Source organism: Galeopterus variegatus, unplaced genomic scaffold, assembly GCF_000696425.1.
Source record: "Galeopterus variegatus unplaced genomic scaffold, G_variegatus-3.0.2 Scaffold7339, whole genome shotgun sequence".
Taxonomy (NCBI): Eukaryota; Metazoa; Chordata; class Mammalia; order Dermoptera; family Cynocephalidae; genus Galeopterus; species Galeopterus variegatus.
In genome coordinates this window covers 58,221-79,194 of record NW_007733450.1, presented here as the reverse complement: position 1 = coordinate 79,194, position 20,974 = coordinate 58,221, and the positions used below count along the sequence as shown (strand labels likewise).

The window sequence follows — 20,974 nt, the reverse complement described above, 5'->3', positions numbered from 1 at the left end:
ACCAGACCCCAGTCAACAGGAAAGTGGCCACGGGGCACAACATGTTCAAAAGTAGCCACATTTCCTCCCCCTCCCAAAGGGCTTTCCACTTCAGTGCCTGGTCTATGCTGCCTTGCATTACAGCGAACGGCAACCAGACCCCAGTCAACAGGAAAGTGGCCACGGGGCACAACATGTTCAAAAGTAGCCACATTTCCTCCTTCTCCAAGGGCTTCTTGGCTCCTGTACCTGCTCAGAACCTTGCTCCAACTACACCAATTGTAGAGCTAAAGCTAGGGTCTGGAGCTCACAGACCCCTCAAGCCTGTTCATAAACCCTTCACATGGAGGTCTATGAGCTAGGTAACTGGCAAAAAGGTCCTTGGAGACTTGGTTGAAGAAAGAATAGTCTTTATTCAACACAGACAACACTATGAGCCAAGCAGCCCACAGAGAAACTCAGAAACTCAACTGCTACTGGCAAAGTCCAAAGAAAAACTGAGCAGTTGCCAGCAGAGTAAACATGCTCTATTTTTAGACCCAAGCTCTCTGCCGGCCAGTCTGCTTCACAAAGTGAATAACACACAATAGCAACAAACTAAAAGATACATTGGTGTACGTGCGCACTAACTCCACTCACACAACTTGTTTACAAAGAATTAAGAATGTGCTGCCCAACCCCCAACCAGACCTGAGCTGAGGGAACCTGACTAAATTATCCTATTTTCCCCACACAGGGACAGAGCGAGGGACCACAGAAAGCCACTTTCAGTGGTCCAGCACTGGCAGAAGGAAGTGTCAGCTCCTAAAGAAAAGCAGTCTTAAACACTGAGGGATCAGCAACAAATACTATTACATCCAGAAAACAGAAGCTTCACAGCAGCTGGAGAAAATATAAAAGAATAAAAATCTCTACCTTGGGGGAGTGTCAGAAAACCATATTGGACCTAGACTATCAGAGAATGTTAACTCCTAGGGTAAGGCAGGATAATAATAACATCCCACCTCAGAGACCCAGGATCACAGATTCTGCCTAAAACTAAGGCCAAACTACAATAGAAAGCTCTTTACCGTAGCCCCACTAGAGCAGCAAGCCCTAATTATTAAGCAACAGAAGTTTACCACTGGGGAAAAGGCAAGAAACCTTGGAAAGAAACCCTCTCTGAAACATGTACAGAAAAGGCCTAAAGCTGAGTTGAGGGTAGACCAAAAACATTGAAAAAAGTCTCTAACAAATCACACCCCACCCTAAACCCAAGGTAATGCCAGAGAAGTTTGAAATCATTTGTGCACTGAAGGAAATTATGAAAACAATATAACACAAATACATCTTAACTTCTGCTTAAACTGACTCAATCTCCTCCCCTTCACCCCCAACACACACGCTAATTGTTTAGCAGAAGGGGCATACTCATTTTCAGGCATAAATACTATTTATCTACTCCACAGTCCTACTTACTATGTCTGGCAACCAATAAAAAATTATGAGACGCTCATAAAAGCAAGAAACAAAGCACTGTTAAGAGAAAAAGCAATCAACAGGTACCCAGCAACTGTCAGAAAAAAGAAAAAAGAAAAAGAAACCAACAGAATGAGATTTAGATATGCCCAACATGTTGGAACCATCAGAAAGTGGATTTAAAATACCCATAATTATTATGCTAAAGTTTCTAATGGAAAAGGTGAACCAGATACATAAACAGATGGGAAATTTCTGTATTTTGCTGAAAACTATAAGAGTCAAATAAATAGGCTAAAAAGTAAAAACCTTACAGTGACAAAGATAAAGAATGCCTGTGATGGTTCACTAGTAGACTCTATAGAGCTGAGGAAGAATCAGTACACTTGAAGGTAGGTTAATAGAAACTACCCAAAGCATAAAGAAAAAAATATGAGAAAAAAAAAGAGCATTGAAGAGTTATTGCTTAAGGTCAAATGGTCTAATATATGTGGAATTGAAATTCCAGAAGAAGAGAGGGAAAAAAGTGTAGAAGAAATTTTTGAAGAGATAATGTTGCAAGTTAGCATGAATGACTCCATCTTTGTCCTGGTTATAAGAACAGCTAAATGCATTTCTACACTCTATAGCACTGTGGTCACAAGCCTGTTGTGTTAGCAAGAAAACCACAGACTGCCAGCTCTTTCCTGTGTAGATGAGAAACAGAGTTGCCTCTAAAGCAGACCCCTCCTCAAGTAATCACATTTCCTGCCCTTGCACCCAGATGTGATAGAACCTTACCCAAAAAGCCTTTTTACCTAGTTTTAACTCACAACCACAGTAACCTAGTTAACCATCTATTAGAAGACCCCCAATTTAGGAAACTCTGCCTGGAGACTGGCAAAAGAGCCAATAAAAATGGCTTAACCTGCTTATTCTGGCTCCGTAAACCAGCTTGCTTGCTCTTGCAGAACATCCTGTATGCCAAACAGGATGCGGTTTATGCCTATAAAATTTTTTCCCTAATGAGGCTGGGGGCTGCACTCGACCCAGACTGCCTAGGGAGACAGCTGCTGGCTGGCAGGAGAAATAAACCTTCCACAACCCCCAAGTATTTTTGTGTGGTGTCTGCCTTGTTGGGAACTGTGCCTCACAACAATAATGGGTGAGTATTTTCCGCAAATAATCAGAGAACTCCAAACAAGATAAGTAGGGGGGGGGGAACCTATTTGCAGCATATTCAAACTGCTGAAAAAACAAAAGAAGAACAGGTAATACTGAAAGCAGCCAAAGAACAAAATACACATTACATACAGCTGAAAAAAAGATAAAAATTACAGCAGACTTCTCATCAGAAACTAGTTATGCCAGAAGACAATGGAATGACATTTAAAATGCTGGTAGAAGGAAAAAGTGAACAAAACAAAAAACAAACCAAAAACACTCATTAATTCAGAATTCTCTACCAAGCAAAAAGATTTTCCAAATGAAAAAGAAACACAAATATTTTCAGACAGACAAAAACTGAAGAATGTACTACTAGCAGAAACAATAGAAAATGCAACAAGAATTTCTTCAGGAAGAAGGAATATGAAGCCAGAGAGATACAAAGAAATAAATACCCCAGAAATGGTTACAATGAAGGTACATATAAGAAATATTTTTCCCAATTTCAATCACTCTAAAAATAATTGACTGCATAAAGCAAAAATAGTAGTGACACATTATACAGTTATAGCATACGAGAAAGCAAAATGCATGACAACAATAACACAAAAATGGGAGTATATTGTTGTAAGCTTTTTGTACTATACATGAAGCAGTATAATATCATTTGAAGGTAGACTTTGATTAATTGTAGCTGTATATAGAAAACCCAAGAGAAACCACTAAAAATTGTTTTCAAAGAGATATAAGTGATAAAGCAATGGTGAAAATAAAATTAAATCATGAAACTGCTCATATATTTCAAAGACAGGAAGAAAAAGATAAAAGAAAGAAAAAAAGGAACAAAAGGAACACGTGGAAAACAATTAACAAGATGATAGATTCTAATACAAACATGTCAGTAATCACATTAAGTGTAAATTGTCTGAACATACCCATTATATAGAGAGCTTTTTAGTTTGGATAAGAAAAAATCAATATCCATCTATATGCTGTTTTTTTTCTTAGTGTCTGTTCCGTACAGATATGTACAGTTTTTAAGAAACCAAATTTAAATATAATGACATAGATAGGTAAAAAGTAAAAAGGGTATAAATACATATGTCTTGAAAACATTAACCAAAAGAAAGTTAAAGAGACTATATTAATTTTAGAAAAGTAAGCTTCAGAACAAGGAATATTTCTAGATATAAAGAGGTACAAATACATAATGACATAATGGCCAATTCACTCCAAAAACAGCACAAAACAACAGAACTTCAAATTACACAAAGCAAAAAATTGTTAGAGCTAAAAGGAAAAACAGGCAAATCCAGAATTGTAGCTGGAGACTTCAACACCTCTATCTTAGTAATCGATAGAACAAGCAGTCAGAAAGTCGGTAAGGATATAAAAGTCTATTAACCAACTTGATCTAATTTATATCAATAAAACAATCTACCCAACAACAGCAGAAAACATATTCTTTCTAAGTGTACCTGGAACATTCATCAAGATAGACCATATTTTGTGCCATAAAAAACACTCAAGTTTAAAATAATTGAACTAATATAAAGAACATTCTTTGACTATAATGGACTTAAAGTAGAAATTAATAACTAAAAATATCCGGAAAACTCTCAAATATTTGGAAATTACCCAGCAGATGTCTAAATAACTCATGACTCAAAGAGGATGTCAAAAGAAAAATTAGAAAATATTTTGAACTGAATTAAAATAAAATTTATAGAATCAAAAGATTACATTACAAAGGAGAAAATTCTGAAATCAATTATCTAAGCTTCCATTGTAAGATATTAAAAATTACATGCAAATTAAAACTAAAGCCAAAAGAAGGAAATGCTAACGATAAGAACACAAATCAATGACATTAAAACACAAAAAGAATAGAGACTATCAACAAAAGCAAAAGTTGGTACTGACTGGGAAAGACCCCTCAAAAGACCCTTGCTTCACACCCCTGAGTTTGAAGCACCCCTTAGCGCAGGAGGAAGTAGCTAAGAAAACTTTTTGTCCACTCAAACAAAAGAACATGCTGAAATTCTGAGAAGTAAAAGTAATGCTTGATTGAACAAGAAAGATAAAAATGACAAGACTGGGGGCTGGTCTTAGCTCAGTTGATTACAACAAAGAGCGTGGTGTTGATAACAACAAAGTCAAGGGTTCAGATCCCTGTACTGGCCAGCTGCCATAAAAAATAAATAAATAAATAAATAAGCTTAAGTTTAATGAAGTAGTAAATGATAGCCCTATTTATTTTATTTATTTTTTCCTTTTTGTCTTTTTTCGTGTCCGGCAATGGATCGCAACCCTCAGTGTCGCGCCCGTACCGGACCGGGACTGGCAACGGAATCACAACCCTTGGTGCTGCGCCCACACCTCGCTCAGCCAGTGAGCGGGAACCGGTCTGTATGTGGGATCCGAACCCTCGGCGGGAGCATCACCGCACTCCCAAGTGGTGCACTGTAGCAGTGCGCCACCGGGCCGGCCCATGATAGCCCTATTTAAAGGTCACAAAATGTTTGTTCCTTGGAAAATGGTATGTGATAACATCTCTGTCGCGGTCCTAAGTTTGCTTTGCAGATGAAGCAAAACTACCAGACACCACAACCCTGCTGAAACATACAGCCAGATCTGAGGAAGCCAAGAAGACACTACTCAAGATGGCAGAAATAATTCTACTGTCTTCACTGAGAGCCAATTATATCACCACATGGCTCCTGAGACCCGTAATCATGACTTTTGCCCTATAAATACTTGTGATTTTAAACCATCAGGAGTTCAGGATTTGAAAGCACCAACTTCCTAGTCTCCTTTATTGATGCCTTTCAATTAAAGCCTAAGTTTTACTACTGCAAATCCTGGAATGTGGTGTGTGACTTAATTGTCACAGTTGTGTGCCAGGCAAAGCAACCCTTCTGGGATCGGTAACAGTACTTTGAAAAGTTTGATTATACTGATAAACAACTACATGGACTGATCAAGACAAAAGAGATAAAACGCAAATTATCAATATTAGGAATGAAAGACTGGATGTTATTACACATCAAAAAGAAATATTACAAACAATCTTATCACCACAAGTTTGACAACTTTTATGAAATGGAAAAGATCCTTGAAATGTACATACTACCAAAGCTTAGTTAAGAACAAATAGACATTCTGAATACTTCTGTATCTATTATGGGAATTGAATCCATTGTAGAGAAATGAAACAAAATCCTTCTCAGCATAGAAACTCCAGGCACGGGTGGCTTCACTGGCAAATTCTGTAAAATATTTAAGTGATAAATAATACCAATTATACACAAAATCTTTTAGAACATTGAAAAGGAGGAAACATTTCTCAATTCATTTTATGAGTATGAGGCCAGCACTACCCCAATACTAAAACCAGACAAAGACATTACAAGAAAACAATGCTAAGACCAATATCCTTTATAAACATAGACACAAAAGATATTAGTAGATCAAATTCAGAAAATATAAATGGATAATTTCTCATGGCCAAGTGGGGTTTATTCCAGAAATGCATACCAGGTTCGTCATTCAAAACTGAACCAACATAATTCACCATACTAAAGGCTGAATAAGGAGAACCAAAGAAAACAAAAACAAACAGAAAGAAAACAACAACAACAAAAAACCATGTGATCATCTCAACATATGTGGAAAAACATTTGACAGCATTCAAATCCATTTATGATAACACTTTTAATAAATTGGGAATAGAGTGGAACTTCCTCAGTTTGGTAAAGAGCATGTACAAAAAGCTTAACACAATACTTAATGGTGAAAAACTGAATGATTTCCCAAGATAAGATATCTGACAAGAATGTCTGCTCTTACCACACCTATTTAACATTACTATAGAAATCCTATCCAGTGTAATAACACAAGACAAATATATAAATGCATACAGATTAGATTGTAAAAGAAGTAATAAAACTCTAATCACAGACATGATTGTCTACATAGAAAATTCAAAGGAATCTAAGAATAATACAATATGGTAATCTAAAATGAATAATCTAAAAATATAATAATCTAAAATAGAGTAATAAAAAATTTAGTAAGATTTCAGAAAAAAGTTATTTCTACATATAACAAATAAACAGAAAAAATTAATTGTATTTTTACATATAACAAATAAACAGAAATAAACATTTAAAGACAGTACATTCACAATAGCATGAAATAAATGCAATACTTTGACATTAATCTAACAAAATATTTGCATATGTGTTCTGAATACAAAAATCACTCAGGAAATAAATCAAAGAAGACCTAAATATGGAGAGATGTACCATGTTCATGGATTAAAAATCTTAATATTGTTAAAATGTCAGTTCTTCCCCATATTGATCTGTAGATTTAATGCAATCCAAACCAAAAATCCCAGCAGGATTTTTTTTTTTTTTTGTAAAAATAGGTACATTTGTTCTAAAATTTGTATGTGAAAGCAAAATAACAAAAATAACCATTTTTTTAAAGAGGTAAAACGAAGTTAGGTGACTCATACATGCTAACTGATTTCAAGACTCAACAGAAATCCACAATAAAACAAGATGATGTAATATTGAAAAAAGTATAGGTACATAGATCAATACAACAGAAGAAGGAGAGTCCAGATCCTCATATATATGGCCAATTGATTTTTGACAAAGTTGAAAAGGCAATTCAATGGAAAAAGAAAGATCTTTTCAACAAGTGGCAGTGGAACAATCATACATCCACATGCAAAAAAAAGAAATGAGAGAAAGGACCTCAACCCATATCTTGCACCTCTTACTAAAACTGACTCAAAATGGATCATTGATTTAAATGTAAAACCTACAATAATACAACTTGTAGAAAACATAGATGGAAAAAGTCTTTGTGACATTGAATGAGTACTACCCTCCCCCCCATATTGATAAATTAGGCCTTATCCAAATGAAAAACTTCTTCTCTAGAAAAGTCATTACTGAGAAAATGAAAAGACAAGTTACACAATCAGAAAAAATATTTGCAAAACACATATCTGGTCATTGTGGTGTGCCCAGAATATATAAAGAACTCTTAAAACTCAATAATAAGCAAACAAACCAATTAAAAGTGGGCAAATATTTGAGCACGCACTTTACCAAAGAATATATATGGATAACAAATAAACACATGAAAAGATACTTTTCATCTTTTTTTAGGGAAATGCAAATTAAAACCACAGTAAGATACTAATACATATCCGCTAGAAAGGCTAAAATTTCATAAGATAATTGAAAACACTGAGTATTGGTGAGTATGCAGGGAAACAAACTCTAATACATTCCTGGTAGGAAATTAAAATGGTTTGACTGCTTTACAAAACAATTTAGCAGTTTCTCATGAAGATTGTAATGCGAAAATGATAACCACTACATTAAGGAAAGCCTAATATAACTGTGAGGAAGGACAGAAGCAGATCCGAAAAACAGTAGGAGCCAAGCAAAACCTGGTTGCAGTCATCAGGTCCAAGGACGGTCTCCGATTAAATATATATAGACAATTCGATTAAATACATCTTCTTTTATGAAAGTGTAACCATACCAAGAAGCATTTCCATTTATTTCTCTTTTTTCAGAATTTGTTTAGATTGGCCAACTGTCACCTGCTCATTGAAATAAATTGAAAAGCACATTATCTGCTTATTGACGCTATCCTAAAATTTCTTGGCTGAACACTTACTTCCACTCTGAAAGACGATTTACCTCTGACAGTCTCCCTGGCTCTTGAGATGATCCCGCCAACTTGAGTCTGCTCTATGTAAGGAACGTGGAGAACCTTAACGTTAGCGAAGAGTTGGGCTTCTCTGAGCCCCGCTCTCCGGAAACAAGGAGAGGCAGTGGAGGTGGGATTCACTTTCTTCTGTCTGTCTCAGTGCTGAAGAGAACCTAAGGGCCAATGGTTTCACAATTTCCTTTCTCTTGGAGCTGAATTGCCTGCAGAATTCAAGTTTCTTTAGGAAGAACGTCGATTTAGCTTTCTCGCCCTCCCATTCCTACAGCCTAAAAGGACCGTAGCGATTTATCCAAGTACCTACTTAATACTGCTCACAAAGGCACTCTCTCCATGCTTGAAGATAAAAATGCACGGTGGCTTTTGTGCAGAAGAGCAGAACATTGCATAGTATTTTGGGGTGTTTAGACTGGAGTGTGGGAATTGTTAAATTAAATTACCTTTAGTGCAAAACACCCTCATTTTGTTTTAATACATTAACTCTGTTTCGGTTTTTGTTTTTTGGCGACTGGCCTATTCGGGGATCTGAACCAGTGACCTTGATGTTATAAGGATGTGCTGTAACCAACTCAGACAAGCCGCCAGCTCTAATACCTACACTTCGAACGAGGCTTATTCATACCCGGTAAAACTCAACCCTACCAGGAGCGGGGCTCGAACCCACGTGGTACACGTCCCCTGGATCTTGAGTCTAAGGATCTTAAACCCAACGCCTTAACCGCTGGGCCATATCTGTTGTGGCAGATTCTGAATAAATTTATATCCGTGAAATCTGGGATCAGATTTAAAGAGTGTATAAAGGAAAGAACTCTTTGTAATGCTGTTTGGAAAGAAACTAAAGAAAAAAGTTTATTTTCAACAAATATTTAATCATTAATTTGTGCCACGCATTACACTGGCTGTTAGGGAAAAACGAATCTCGCGGACTTGCATTGACATAAGGAAAATAGGGGTGGAGGTGGGGGGACGGGCAAGCACAGGATGCTACGGGAATACTTGCTTTTCCAAACCCGACTCACTTTGTCACCGCTTGCTCTCAAGAGAAGGCATTCCTTTTAATGGATCTGTGAAGAAAAACCAAAACGCAAACAGGAAGCGGAGCAGTAGAGGTGAGGAGAAAGCAGCCGCATGAACCGTGTCTCAAAATTGCACCCTTGGTGGAGTCTACACTTTTTACTCCTCATCTGAGAGCACTATTTTCCTTGCTGAATCCAAGCCCCCTTTCCAAACCCATTGAATCTAATTGTCCAGGTAAGGGAGTCGGGTCTGAAACTGAAGTGTAGTTACATCGAGACAAGCTCTCCCAGAAGTTTGGAAAACAATAGTGCATACATAGGAAGTTTGAAAACGTGACGTTGATTTTAATAAGGAAGTGTTTTAACCAAGAGTTCTAACTGCTCTCAAATGAAACATCTTTTCTGAGTACCTACTATGTGCTGGGCGCTGAGCTAGATGCACATAAATCTACCAATTTTGTAGAACAATGGGATGGGACGGTGGGTTAAGAACTCATTAAAGTAGATCCCAGATGGGTATTTGGGGGATTGTGCTGAAAGTCTGTGAAGACTTCTGCAACCATACATGAAATTACATCTTGGAATAGAGTTTGGAATAGATTAATTTATAAACATCATAAAACATCTATTAAGAGCCATAAAAATACCTAACTAAATAAATGCCCTTCTGTTATATGGATTACCAGGAGAAACAACTACAATATGAGAGGATTGTATCAGCTGTACCACACAAAGCATAGAAGCCCAAGGATAACTTTCCCAGACTTAAGACCATCCATGCAGAAAGAGTCCAGCTCTTGTTAGGAATTCACCAAGCTTGCTAGTTTCACAAGCATATCTTCCCCACTTCATGATAAAGCTATGAGAATGGAATGCATCATTTAGTTCATTGGTGCATCCAGCTCAGGGTTCTATCTCTGGTCTTCTACATATTCTCCCAGACTTAAGACCATCCATGCAGAAAGAGTCCAGCTCTTGTTAGGAATTCACCATGCTTGCTAGTTTCACAAGCATATCTTCCCCACTTCATGATAAAGCTATGAGAATGGAACGCATCATTTAGTTCATTGGTGCATCCAGCTCAGGGTTCTATCTCTGGTCTTCTACATATTCTGTGCCAGCAAGTAAAGAGATGATCTGGGAGATTCTTGCCTTTGCGTGTAGAAGGAAATGCAGGTTTGTCAGTGCTGGGATCAGAGCTGGGTTGGGCAGATTGAGTGGTTGCAGGAAAGAACATAGGGAAAGGAATCCTTCATACACTGACATACATGGGAAGTTTAATATTTTTCTATTATTATAATTCTTAACATGCACTGTACATTAGAATCATCTGTAGATTTTATAAAATATAATTATCTAGAGAATTTAAACATCTATATGTGACAGATAAAAAATTGAGTTTTAACACCAAGGTCAAGCGTTCAAATCCCTGTACCAGCCAGCCACAAAAAACAAACAAACAAAAAAACAAAAAGAAAATTAATACATACATACAAAAATATCTTGATGACCTAGGGGACAGAGAAGAACTTAAAGAAAGAAAAACTTTAAGAGCAAACACAGTAAAGCAAGGGCCGGCCCCGTGGCGCACTCGGGAGAGTGCGGCGCTGGGAACGCAGCGACGCTCTCGCCGCGGGTTCGAATCCTATATAGGAATGGCCGGTGCGCTCACTGGCTGAGCGTGGTGCGGGTGACACCGCACCAAGCAATCAAGGGTTGCGATCCCCTTACCGGTCACGAAAAAGACAAGAAAAAAAAAAACACAGTAAAGCAAAACACTGGCATAGTTTGCTTCATCTACATCAAAGATATGTTTAATGAAGGCCACAGTGGAAAAGTAAATAGGTACAAGAAAAGTAGAAGATATTTAAAATATTTAAAAATAACAAGAACTTAATCTACATTATATAGTCAGAAACTATGAAAATCAGCAAGATCAGACAGCAAGCTCAATAGAAAATGATTAAAAACGAATGACAGGATGTGTTGATAACACCGAGGTCAAGGGTTCCAATCCGTATACTGGCAAGACACCAAAAAAAAAAAAAAAAAAAAAAAAAAAGGGACAGGATACTCATCAAACCCAGAATAGAGAATAAGAATCTGAAAAGACTAACAAAGATTTTAAACATTTAACACTATTAGTAATCTATAAAATGCAAAATAAAAGTACACTAATTATATTAGACTGGAAAAATTAGAAAGCTATATGTGTCAATTACTGCAGAAATAGGGATATAATAGCCCTCATATCCTGCTGGTAGAAGTTTATACTAATGCAGCCATTCTGGAGAGCAGTCTAATACCTTCTACTCAAATTAAGATTATTCACACCCAGTGATTCAGATACTCTGCTCCTAGGTGTATATGTTCCTCCCAATATCACAAAGGTACAGATTACATCATACATGGATGTTAATTTTGCAGCATTCTTCCAGAATCGGATTCAACCTTGATGCCATTATTGGACATTAGATAGGTAAAGTGTAATAAATGCATAATACTGAATATTATGCAACTATAAGATGTCATAGAGTAGATGTACATGTAACAGCAAGTGTAAGCATTAAAAAAAATTTTTTTTAAAAAGATACTTAACACCATAAGCTTTTTTTCCCTCTATTAATACTAATCATTCTGCTCTCTGGCTTTCAAAATCTTACTGCTCTCCACTTTCTCATCTTTTTGTCCTCATGTATTTATGCCTTTAAACACATCTAATGTTATGTATAGTGTAGTTTGGAATACAGAGAAAGCAAATGCTGTGCTTAATCTGCCATCATTACAATTAGATCTATCTCTGACTTATGATTTTCCAACACTATGAAACCCTAAGGATTAGTAAAATAGAGGGTAATGATAGGGAATCATCATTTATATTGGGATCAAAATACCAAAGAAGCTAGAAAATATTTTTTTATGTCAAATTTCCCTGTCTCTCATTTCACTAATGACCACTTCAATCTAGTGAGGTTAAAATGAAGGAACAGATGTCACATCCAAGACATAATCAGAACCTTGTTTGCAAGCTGCTTGCTATTTCTGACCACTGTCTCTAATTTCTAACAAATGCTGGCTCAGTTTCCACTATTCTCCCTCCCCTACTGCTCCAACTTTTCAGAATATAGGACAGGAACTACATGATCTCCCCTAGAAAGGCACAAATGAGATTGTCTTCAATTCCTGAGCATTAATTTTGCTCCGTAGTGCTGGACTCAAGGCCTACTCGGGCCATCTGAAATCCTGGTCTCTGCTTTGTTGGCTGACGCTGGCAGCGTCCCACATTTCCACAGCTTCTACAATAGTTCCAGAAATCAGCTGTTAATTCTGTGTTCCAGGAGAATGTTTGGCAATTATAGGCACTCAGGATTTGTTGAAAATGCGTTTAGGGGGCCTGCTATAGCCAGAAAAAATTAGGGACCATAAGCCAGACCCCAGAATTCTGTAGTTCACTGGAGTAGTTAGCCAGATGGGAAAAACTGTAAAACAACTCCTTGGTTTCTTTACTATGTAATAAAAAACCAGGACAAAGGGATCAGTGCTTGGTTTATTTTGGATCTCCTGCAGAGCAAAGCTAGGAACTTCTGTATGTAACACACAAGTGACAACCACTACACTAAGACATAATACCACTGCTGAGAACAAGTACAAATGATAGAAATAGCAGAAGACAACAAATTGGTTATAATCAACAGATCCAAGGACAGTCTCATCACAAACTCAGGTAAAGCAGGGTATTTTAACTGCTAAGTAATCTTATACACATCTCACTTGAAACAAGTTTGAAAGGCCCATCAGTTAAACTGCAGTGGAAAAAAGTGAGTTTAGATGTCCAAAAGTGAATTCTTGATTTTTACCTGGCACTCGTTTATTCACTCATTCATTCGTGAAATATTGAGTCCGCATTATAAACCAAAGCCTGTTAAGTAGGTGGAAATAAAGCAGTGAACACAACAGACAAAATACAGTTTTCCTTATGAAACTTATGTCTTTAGTTCCAAGCAAATAGTTGTCACTAATTAAATATGCCTTTCTTTGATAAAATTTTCACCATACTTACCAGAACTATTTAACAACTTCTTTTCTTCAGGATCAGTAAAATTTGGTCCTCTGAATATTCTTCACTATGCTAAGTATGAGATAATTATGAAGAAGTTGCCAATGTATACACGAAATAGTAAAAAATACATAGTGTGAGAAGCATATATACATGGATATATATGTGTGTACATATACATATATTTATTACCAATGAGCATGTATGAGTATATAGATACTTGCTCATTAGTAACTAGTCCTAATTAATAAAGTTTTGCCTTTATTTTGAACTTTCCCAAACACGGCTAGGCTATTTATTTCATTACACACTTTTACATAAACACTGACTCTGTCCTTTGTTTCAAACCTCAAGAAAATGTCTCATTTAGGAGTGTTAACTGGGAATTTGAATGAATCACACTACCAAGGTCCTGAAAGGATGTAAGAATGAAAAACATAACAAAACCAAACTCAACCCGATGTGCTCCCTAATTTTTAGCCATCAAGAGATGAAGATCAGAGCGTCTTACTCAAGCAGTGAAATAAGCATGGAACATATCAAAACATTTCTTGAAATGAAATTTCTCAGGAGCCTGCCTAAGATTTCCCTGCCTGATGCTTGTGAAATTGGGGCTCCAGGAGTAGCATTTGTTTAGCTATGAGTTTCCAGGTTTTGAAATCATTGATTCTAAAAGTCGGAAAGTGGAGGGTGGGGGGAATTTTGCCCTGGCCAAAAAAAAAGTCCAAAGGAAAGGAAAAAATTTAAGATTCATTTTAAATAGTACAAAAAATACAAGAGTGAGCAAAGAGCTCGTTTCCGTAGTGTAGTGGTTATCACGTTCGCCTAACACGCGAAAGGTCCCTGGTTCGAAACCGGGCGGAAACAACAAGCGTCATTTTTTTGTAAATCCTGTTACACAAATTCTTCTCTTGAATCTGGTTGTATTTGCCTGAATCTGCTTATATTTCAATCAAACTTTCGTTCTTGATTTGCAGCACTGAACTTTCAATTCAAAGAATAACAGGAGCAGAGCTGGAATTGGCTTCCTCAGGCCGCCCTCCCTCGTGTTCACGTGGTGTCCCTTTCGCTGAGTTTCGGGCAGACGCTGTCGGCTGTGCATAGAAAGCCGGCGCCCTGTTGTTCAGGGCAGGATCCGCGTGAACAGCCCTGACGCAAGGGTGTGGTTGGTGTTTGCAAGGAGGCTCAGTTACAACTGTAACTCAGCAGAATGAACAAAGTGGAGAGGAGCGGGAGTAGGCAAACCGGTAACAGGATGGCAGACCAAGTGCAGCTTTGTTAGGCCGTTTTTAAAGCCCTCTGCTCTGATAAAATGAGGGGACGTTGGGTTGTAAGCAATGAAGGGACTCCACGTGACATGATTTTTTTTTTTTAAAGCTTCTGCCAGCTCTGTGAAGAATATTTTGTATGGAAAAAAGAATGGAAGCAGAGATCTAAGTCCTTTTTGTCAGAGACGAATGTGGCTTGGACAGGATGGTGGTAGTCAAGGTGGCGAGAACTAGAGTCTGGACATATTTTAAGTACAGCCAGGCAGATTACTTTTTTTAATGGCGACTGGACACGGCCAGTCGCCAATATATATATATATATATATATATATATATATATGTATATATAAAAGTAAAGACAGAGCCAAGAGGAATTCCAGAGAAAATGGATATGAGGAGTGAGAGAAAGAATAGACTCAATGATGATTTTGAAGTTTTTTCCCCGAAAGACTGGAAGTCTGGAGTTGCCATAAACTTAAATGAGAAAGACTGGATGCAGCTGGAGTACCAGGGGGAAATTGGGAATTCGGTTTTAGACATGCTAACTAGTATAAAATATCCAAGTATAATGCCAAGTAATTGAAAGAAAGTGAGCTGAGATGCCGGGTACCGTTCAAGCTTCATTAAAGAAAGTAATCTGCCTGGCTGTACTCAAAATGGAAGACAGCCTGGGGCTGCCCTGAAAAGGGGGACAGCAGCTAACCTAGGGTGGAGAGAGCTTACATTGGTATGTTGGTGCCAAGAGCTGGGTGATGTAATTCCAGGGTGGGGATTGAGTTAGGTTATGGGGATGGAGTTCTCTGCATGTGGAAACGCCAAAACTTTCATTTTCTCCAAAACCAGAGGCTTCTTGTAAAAGAGAGCAGGGGAGGGGAGGTGAGGAGGTGGACTGCGCCATTTTGTACTTGGGCTTGTCTAACATGGTGCTGGCTATGTTGCAGATCTATTATTCCTGCCTTTTAAGTATAGGGAAAAGGGTAGAGGTCTCATTCTTATGAAGCTACTTTCTGCTGGAGATAGGTGAAGATATGGAAAAAATAAAAGATTTATGTTGGCGGGTAAAACAATTAGGTGGCGGGGTATTGGTTTCGTGTGGGGAGACTGTATTCCTCCTGGGAAGGGTTGCTGATTCTGAGGAGCTGATATCCTCCTCGCAGGAACAATTTGGCAAACTTTTGGTTGGTGAAAGCCTGCATTCATTCCTGCAAGAAACTAGAGAAACACCAAAAGAGACAGAGAACAAAAAGTAGGATGAGTCCCAGCACAGTTAGGGGTCCTGGTAGGGGCATACGCCAGGGTATCCAAGGGTTCATTGACTAGGGCCACCCCCCAGGTGTGTTTGTGTTTTGTAACCCTTTGTGTCAGTGATCAATGCTTGCCTTTAAATGTTTTAAGTTGTTTTGGACCACCCCAGACTCATTTATGTAATAATAGCATTCCTTCCACAAGAAGAGGCAGGTGCCTCCCTTCTCAACTGTAAGGAGGTCAACGGCCTGACAGTTCTGTAAAGCGACTGTCGCGAGTGGGGTGACTTCTCGCTGGGGGGAGGAGATGCTGTCTATACTTAGTTCTTCTGAGAGTTTTTGATAGAATTGAGAGGCAGTGGCAAGGCCCCCTATGCCAGTCCCAGTTGCAGGAAGGATCCCTGCCCCAATTTAAAAAGGTACAATTAGTGCCGTACAGGAGTGGGGGTGCCTTCCTGAGAGGGGGGGCCAAAGCTTGTCCCAGTCCCATCTCTATCCCTCCATCTGTCCGCATGGTGATGCCAGGACGAGCCAAGAGCCAAGCGAATATGCAAGAAATCGCATTAGGGGGGAGGCAACGGGATAATGTAGTTTTACAAAGGAAATATATTCTGGTTTTAGGACATGGATAAGGAGGGTGTAAGTGAGTGGTAGTGTTTGGTGCTAGTAAGGCAGAGTGTGGGCAGGCCCCACACAATGCTGACAGTCCACACTAAGGTGAAATTAGAGGAAAGTGAAGAGACATTTCTGGAAACATTGCAGGCTGCATCGACAGGGAGGGGGGTGACCACAAAATGTTTCTCGCTACGTGGGAGACAGATGAGTCGCTCAGGGAGCAGTCTAATTCATTGAGGACTGCATCGTCCTTGCAGACCTGTAAACTCCATGTTCCAGTAGTGGGTTAGAAATATTGACTCTCCTTTGATCTTAGAATAGGATTTTTAGATAATGCATGAATGAGCCAAAAGGCTCTTGAGTAGGGGACAAAAGTCCACAGATAAGTTTGGCAAAAGCCATCTAATCAATGCTAATCACTGTTTAGGGATGGTATTGTGTACTTTGACTGTTTTAGGTTGCTGGTTTGATTCTGGCTTGAATGACTATTGACTATTTAACCTACTGATTGTTCTTAAGATATGTTAAGGAAACTGCTTGAATGCTGTTTAAATATGCTAAGGAAATTGCTATAGAAAGTATGTGGAAAAGAAAATGTTTACTAAGGACAAGCTGTTTGTTGCTGAATTAACCTAGCTTTTTACAAACTATGTTCTGGAATGTCACATTGTTAATTTACTGCTGTTACAAGTTTTATACTGCCTGTCTTTATGTCTTTCTTTGATGATTGAATCAACTGATTTTTCTTGTGAAACTTCCTTGTCTTGTCAATAAAAAGAAAGGTGTATTTTGAATGGGGGCTGCTCCCCTGATGGGCAGCAGTTCCTCCAGGCCTCATTGATGGTACTTTGAGTGAATTCTTTCTTTCTCTTTTTTCCATCTCGGTTACACAGAGGAAAGTGTAACAGTTCCAAGTAAGGGGAAGCATTGAGATCAGAGGAGAAACACAGGAAGGATGCAAAGGGTTAAGAAGCCAAAAGAATTTAAAGGGGACATTGCCTCAATGAAATTGCAAAACAGCATCCTACTGATAGGAGGTAAAGGAGTGCCAGGAGAAATCTTCCCATAATGTTACACTCCTTTGGGGCAGCACCAGCCAATCCTGTAGCAAGTACTAGAACAGGTAGTATAATAAAGTTTAGGGACACGGGGTGGCATACACTTATCATGTCCCATGATGGCAAACCCATGATAGCAAGTCAGGACCAGTCTTGGAGTAGCTCTTCTGCAAAGGACATGAAGCAGGCCTGCAAGAGTGAGAGGATAATCACTGGGGGAAAGATCATTCTTCTTCTGGGATTGGGGGAGGAGTAGAGGGACCCCTCTAGCTTGGTGTTAACTGATTTTGGGTAAAGTCTCAGGTGTTAGTTTTACCAAGGATAAGTGATACCAAGGGGTCTTTCCTAGTATTTTTACTGCCATGGGGGTGGTGAGAAATGCTGTATAAGGCCCTTCCCAACATGGTGAGAGGGGCTTTGGGATTTGAGTTTTAATATACACTTGCTGTACCGGGCTCAGTTTAAAGTCTGAGAGGGTGCTGGGGAAAGGATGAGGTAATAGAAGGTTGGCCTGTTCCCTAAGAACCCTAATGAGCGAAAGAGTTGGGAGATACTGGCCTAAAGGCGATGAGCTGGAAGGGAGAGGTGTGAGAGTGAAGGGTCTACCATACATAAGCTCAAGGGGGCTGAGGCCTTTGGGCTTGTGGGGGGCAGCTCACAGGCAAGTGAGTGCTAGAGGGAGAAGTTGGGTCCAAGGGAGGTGAAGTTCCATGGACAGCTTGGTGAGTAATATTGTTTCTTCAAGTTTCTCTGCATGTTTTCCGTTTCCCCTTCATGCACTCCCGCGGAAAGGAAAAAAAAAAAAAAAGACAGGGCGACAACTCTACCTCCAGCAGAAAAGAACTTCGCCTCTCTGGTGGAAAATAGGACTTTCTCAAACATGCATACTCCACCCTGAGAAAATACAAAGAAACATTCATGACAGGGACTTCCTTCTTCCAAGCCTGGGAGGATCCAGGGATTTGGGGAAGGATCTGGAAGGAGGAGCAGTTCATTCCGAGCTTTACATCCTAATCGGCTGATTATGGAATTTACCAAACACCCGGAACAGCTGGTGGATTTGGTCCCCGCTGGCGGCGTTAGGATTCCTCCCTATGTGGAAAGGAAGGAAATCTCGGGCAGATCTGTCTTGATGGTTCATAAAGACCGTGGAAATACCCCTTCTCGGTGTTTTCCTCAAAACTCTTGGTGTATGTCTGTTGCCCCACTTCCAATGTCATTGCAGTAGCTGCTTGTGTCCCTCTTTCCTCTCTTTGAGGGCTAGGACTATGCTGTCTTGCTCTTCATTGCTCTGGTACCCTAGTGCCTGCACAGCGCTAATCTAACTTAATGAATGAAAAGAGGTGTTCAGAGGTCATTGCTGCTGATTATCTAACCTTCAGGTCTTCGAAGTGACGCGCTAGCATCCCCAGACTGTCAGACAAGTGTCATCAAGTCTCAACTTTTACTTCTTTCCGGAAAACTAATTTTCAACAGAAGTCAATTCAACTCCTCCTGGGGAAGTGTGGTGGTGGAGCGGGAGAATAATGAAGGAAGATGGCCTTCAATAACAGCAAGCTCGGAGATCTCCGTCCTCCAAAAATAACTTGAACGCGTTCCCTTTCTTCCCCCCAGTTCCAACTCAACTCTAGCTCCTGGAAGACCTCCAGGGACTTCCTTCTCCACCAGGCTTCTGCGTCTCTTCCCGTCCCGGGAGCCTCCAGCGCCTGCTGCTCACTGGCCGTGCCTCGACAGCCTACAGGTTCTCAAGTTCCACAAGCTCAGCGCCCCTGCTTTTCAGACGCAGAACACAGGATGGAGGTGCAAACTGGGTGTGAGTGTTGGAGGAAACAATTCTGAGCTCTAGAGCCCTCTCAAAGATCTTCCTCCTGGACAATTTCACAGGAGCTCAGCATCCGGCTCAGCTTGAGTTTGGTGGCCACGCTGGCCAAGGTCATTTCGAGTGGAAAGAGGGATCCCGACTATTTCTACAGTGACAATGGCACCCGAGAGCACTCTAGATTTTCGGGTCGCTATCAAGTTTTTCACATTTTTAAGGGCAAGAAGGATAACACTCCACTGGCTTCTATTCCCCTGCTGTGGGACGCCCCCAGCAGCTATGCAAACTTCAAAGCATTCGAGGGCGGGCTGTGTCAGAATACCTGGTCTGTGTCAGAATACCTGGTCTGTGTGGGGCCTCTTTCCATTGAGCTGGGAGGCTATTTCAAGGTCTCGTGGAAATGTACACATACAAAAGGAGACTTTAATTTGCAGGTGGGTTTTGTGAATAGTCTATGACAGTTGATTGAAGTTCACCAACGTACACTGGATGGAGCACTGGGAATTTAAATAAGTGAACACTACTCACCCTGCCCTTGGATGGTCACAAATCCGTTGGACTATGAACTGGTAAAAGAGGAAAAACAGTCTAAGGAATGGACTGAAAGGTTCCTAGAGCATCGTAATTTATTCCCTCCTTTAACAGGTAAGATTGAGACGACTTCCACTAAGAACAGTTTGGAGGAACAGAAACCATAGAGAAGGTGCAGGCACTGGAAGCAAACCTGCAACTTTGTTGGTGTTAGGACCACACTCTAGCTCAACTGAGCCACGCACTCATTCCACAGGATTGTATTTCCCTTATTTTGAAAATATTAACTCCATCAATATTCTTCTTGTAGATGGTCTTGGACAGTGAAAGAAGTTCCTTTCTGCCTTCCACCCCTGCCTTAATAAAAAGAATGAGCAATTTTCAATTCAAGCAAACAAACTTTGGTTTTTAATCTTACTCACAGACTTGACAGAGGACATTGTCAATTTTTCAAACCTGCAAATTCTGACTGGGGAATCCAAGAAAATTTCTACCCCTTCTAAAGGACATTGACTTCTAAAGGACATTATGACTATATAGAAGTCTGAGAGGGTGAGCTATAGCAGTAGGCACTGCCCACAAGGAAAGTTCCAGTCTCTTGCCTGAAGGACCATTTTGGGCACCTCTGACTCTCCATTCAATGATTTTTCCTGGTGTCTCTCAGTTCTCACTTTTCTGGCATGTCCAGGTTTGGAGTTGGAGCCTTTCTACCTGTTTCCTTCAGGTTTCTGGAGTCTGAGAAGTACAAATGGTACAGCCACTTTGGAAAACAGTTCCACAATCTCTTTAAAAGTTAAATATAATTTTAATATACAATCCAGCAATTCCACATCTAGATATCTACCCAGGAGAAATGAAAACATCTCTATACAAAGACTTGTACAGAAATATTCATAACAACATTATTCATAATAGCAAAATGTGGAAATAACCCAAATGTCCATCAACTGATTAATAGACCAGTAAAATGTTGTATGAAGAGGAGTCTCATAGTTTTTATTTGCATTTCAGTAAAAACTAATAATG

At 39.4% G+C, this 20,974-nt stretch overlaps 1 non-coding gene across 1 annotated transcript; it reads left to right on the top strand.

Moving 5' to 3' along the window:
- The first annotated feature begins 14,207 nt into the window (after nt 1-14,207).
- On the top strand, nt 14,208-14,280 carry TRNAV-AAC. Its single transcript has one exon. It is a non-coding gene; the product is annotated as a tRNA-Val (tRNA).
- The last annotated feature ends 6,694 nt before the right edge of the window (nt 14,281-20,974 follow it).